The sequence below is a fragment of the Lycium ferocissimum genome, chromosome 6 (genome assembly GCF_029784015.1).
Source record: "Lycium ferocissimum isolate CSIRO_LF1 chromosome 6, AGI_CSIRO_Lferr_CH_V1, whole genome shotgun sequence".
NCBI classification, from domain to species: Eukaryota; Viridiplantae; Streptophyta; class Magnoliopsida; order Solanales; family Solanaceae; genus Lycium; species Lycium ferocissimum.
The window spans coordinates 8,216,154-8,220,909 of record NC_081347.1 but is presented as its reverse complement, the minus strand read 5'-3'; positions in this window follow the sequence as shown (position 1 = coordinate 8,220,909).

The window sequence follows — 4,756 nt, the reverse complement described above, 5'->3', positions numbered from 1 at the left end:
AGTCTTCATCGAGGTATTGGTAGTGTTTCTCTGTTCCTCATCATTCACAATCTGCTAGTTCAATGTGCACCGTCTACGGGAATCTTAGGAACACACCCCGTCTCTATTTGTCAAATTTGTGGGTATCCTGGTCATTCGCATTACAATGTAATAACAGTTTCAATCACGCCTTTGTTGCTAATGATCTTCCTAAGTCTTTTGCTACTATGCATTGGTGAAACGAATGCCTTCTTGGTACTTCGACTCATTGCGTCCGCTCGTATGACCCTTACACGAGGTAACTTTTTACAAAAATCCACTACCAACGGCTTTGATCGTGTGTTGGTTGGGAATGGTACTTTGCTTAATATTAAAAATATTGGATATTCTAAGTTACCCTCACATCGTCCATTACACTTGCATAATGTTTCATGTTCCTCAACTTCGTCATAATTTAATTTCTGTCAAGAAGTTGTGTAAGGATAACAATTGTTCTATTAATTTTGATGATTCTTCTGTTTCTGTTAAGGACAAAGCCTCGGGTCAAACTCTCCTGCAAGCCTCCAGTAAGGGTGATGTCTATCCACATCTTATCTTAAAATCGGTGTCTTTTCATCCTCAAGCGTTTGTTGCTCAACGTCAACCTGGAGATATTTGGCATCGTAGGTTAGGTCATAGTGGAGCTCATACTTTAGATCGTCTTAGGAAAAATAATAGCATTAGTTTACTTAACTCTTTTAGTAGTGATTGTATCCCTTGTCGTTTAGGAAAATCTCAACGTTTACCATTTAATTTAGTAGATCACTGTAGTTCTTTTCCTTTAGACATTATTCACTCAGATGTTTGGCAATCACCGATTTTATCGAATTTGGGGTTCAAATATTATGTTATTTTTGTTGATGATTTTTCTCGATTTACATGGTTGTACCCTATGAAAAATAAGTCCGAAGTGTTTTCACATTTTTGTGCCTTTCAAAAACTAGCAGAGAACATGTTTAACACTAAAATAAAGACTTTTCAAAGTGATGGCGGTGGTGAATTTGATAACACATCTATGCTCTCACATTTTTCTACAACGGGTATTTTCTTTCGTAAATCGTGTCCGGACACTCCTCAACAAAATGGGGTTGCTGAACGGAAGCATCGACACATTATTGAAATGGTACGTACTGTTCTCGTAGAGGCTAATTTACCATCACAATTTTGGGTTGATGCTGCTTATTATGCTGTTTATACAATTAATAGATTGCCAACACCTATTTTGCAAGGACTTTCTCCTTTTGAAAAACTTTTTCATAAACCGGCGGACTATAACTTTCTTAGAGTTTTTGGTTGTGAATGCTTTCCTAACCTTTCTCTCGTCGAGTGTCTCACAAGCTCACACCTCGTTCAGTCCATTGTATTTTTCTTGGTTATGCATCTAACTCTAAAGGATATCGTTGTCTAGATCCCAAATCAAGACGTGTATATGTCAGTCGCCATGTTATTTTTCATGAGTCTGTATTTCCGTACGCTACATTATCTTGTTCTTCAGATGTCTCTTCCTCATCCATCTCTCCAAATCCGCTTGTGGTTACATCACCCTTATTTACTCCACAACCACCCGTACCTGTGCCTCCCTCTAACCTCCCTTCCTCTAATTCTCCTCCATCTGCTTCTTGTTCTACCTCAGTTCTGGAGCCACCTATAGATCCATCCAGTGGATCAGCCTCTGATGATATTTCCACCTCCTTATCTGCCCAGCCTCCTTATCTCTGTTACAATAGCAAGAGTACCATATCACCTTATCTATGCCAACTATATATATATACACCAAAGTTTAACACGTCAACTTATAAAAAATGCATGATCTTATCTTGCTTCAAGGAGATTCAACTTCTATGAAGTATAGCAGCTTTACAGTTCTCCCAAACACTTTAAAATTGATTTGTTTTTAGCATAAAGGCTTGTGAAGCGGCTCTTAAGCATTTCAACTAAAGTTAATAACTTGTCTTGTAAAATAAAACCTTCATATGTGAAAAAAAAAAAATTGAAGTCTAAAATAGATCAAGATATGGTGGAAAAAAAAGTACTTGATATATATGAAGATAAATGATGCTAGTTAACTAAATTTACCAAAGTCTTATGCATATATCTTTTTCTTGCATTTTGGAAATTGAATCCCACATACAATAACAATATATCAACATCCCATACAAGTGATAAATAACTCAGTTCTAAATTAAAACTATATCAGTTAATTTGAAGTACCTAAGATACATCATTGTGAAACTTTAAAATATATTCTAGTAATTGAAGACTAAAAAAGATAATCATAGCATGATAATCAAGGAAAGAAAGCAACAACTACTTCATTTGAAATGAAAGACTTGTGCTAAAGAATGAGATTCAAATAAAATTCAAGAACACAAGTGAATATGGAAAGGATCTAACACCGAGTCATCTAAACAGTTCTGTATCCAAAACATATACAGCACAAAAAAGAGCAGCAATCATATAAACACTTAAAAGTGAAAAATTAGATACAATAACTTTAGAAATTTTTAAACGAATCAAAGGAAACACTGCTTGAAGAATTTGTACAAACCTATCCATAAAATTAGCAAACAATGGTAAAACTTAAAAGCAGAATTGTACCTTTTTGAAATCCGAAACCTTCACTTATTATAGAAATCCATATAATTAAACAAAACGGGTACGCATTATTTTATAAACAGATCAGGAACAGAATATGGTCTAATTACCAACAAAAAAAGATACTTGTTAGATTTTCTCTTGTAATATATAACTCCAACCATATTTTTTTAATAAGTCATTATCTTAATTAGATTGCGATTCCTTTGGTGTGGAGAGTTAGACGTGACTCCTACTATGTCAATTAATCCAAAAGAGTTACATATGTTAGAGGGACATGGACCAAACCTCTAACCATTCATCTCTACAAAGAAACTATGCAAAAAGAGAGGAACAGCCTAGACATCATCCTTTCCTACAAAGCATATGCACATTAACTTATAAAAAAAAAAAAAATACATTTTTCATATCATCTTCTTCTGATAGAAGGGAGTTGCCATTTGCCCAGTTGAAGTAAATCTTTTACCTCTTCCAAACAAAAATTCACATGAGATGAATTCACACTCACATATCCATGAAATCTTGGACGTAAAAATCAAGATTTGTAGGATTAATTACTCTCCAATATAATGATATTTTCAATTGGAACAACTCCATGATTGAAAATATATATTTGTTCTGTTTAGATTTGGTTGTCTTCGACTCCAATGCTCTCTATGATAGCAACTTTGAAGACCTGGAAAAGAAAAAACTTGAAATGATGATTTGTGTACTCTTGGAGCATAATGATATAGAATTGTAACAACTGCACTTAAATTGGGGCTCATTTTGTTTTAATATTTGAATGTATGTAATAATTGGTCATTAGTAATAAGTGCCATTAGTGAAGAATATGAGTGGCATATATTGAATTTGTTATCAAAAAAATTAGACAAAAAGCCAAAAACATTCAAAAAAAAGAGAAAAAAGATAAATGGTCTTTTAGGCCATAGAGAGGTCTTGTGTCACGTTATTTATGCCTAGTTTTATATTATATATATACGAAAAAGGGTCAAATACACCCCTGTACTATTGAAAATGGGTCAAATATACCTCTCGTTATACTATAGGTCCAAATATATCCCTACACCCCTCTACCGTTAAAGTTGACCAAAGTGGAGCCCAATCCCACGTGGTATTAATATTTTAAGAAAATAAATACCACGTGGCATGCCACGTCACAAACTCTCTCATAGGTATGGTGTTGGCCATGGATTCGGGTCATCTTCAATGACCATAACAACCTTTTTAAAGAAAAAATATGATCAATATGTGGGTTTTATTTGAGAGTATACTTCAAAACTTATAATGAACCTAAACTTAAAACTTCCCAATGATGGAAGCTTATATATATCATCAGACAAGATGAAGGTGAATCGGCAGCCAGTGGTGGTGTAGCGAGGCTTTTAGTGAATTTTTTTAATATTTTAATGCAGGTTTGGAGTTGAAACTTAGAACCATATCAACTTGGTCTCCCAATTTTTGATTTGAATCAAAAGTAAGCGAACCTGTATGAGACATCTCTTCTATAAGAACCAAAAGGGGGACTTTGATGGTAATTGAGATGCCCACTTGAAGTTTCCATAAATGCACAAAAAAAATTACTATAAAATATAAAAGCCATTAGCAATGGGTGAAACTTAGAAGGTGGAGTTGGTGTCGATTTACTACTTTGGGCTTTAAGTTTGAGTTTGTGAAAATGGTGGTGGGCATAAGGTGGTAGTAGTAGAAGGGGAGGTGGTGGTGGAAGAAGCTAGGGAGGGGAGAGGTAAAATTGGGTTAGGTTAGTGACGTGGCATGCCACATAGTATTTATTTTATTAAAATATTAGTGCCACATGGGATTGCATTTCACTTTGATTAACTTTAACGGTGGAAGGGTATATTTGTGCCCAAAGTATGACGATAGGGGTATATTTGGACCTATAGTATAATGAGGGGTATATCAAACTATTTTTCAATAGTACAGGGTTATATTTGGCCCTTTTCCGTTATATATTTAAATAGATACTTTACCAAGCACTAGTAAATTGAACACCCTTTTGTGATTAGTACTTTGTAGTAGCAATTATTAACCGTACATGGACACTTGTGACTTAAAAATCTTGAGTCTGCCACTGCAATAATAAAACAAAGTGACTCAAAAATTGCCTGAGCAATAGATT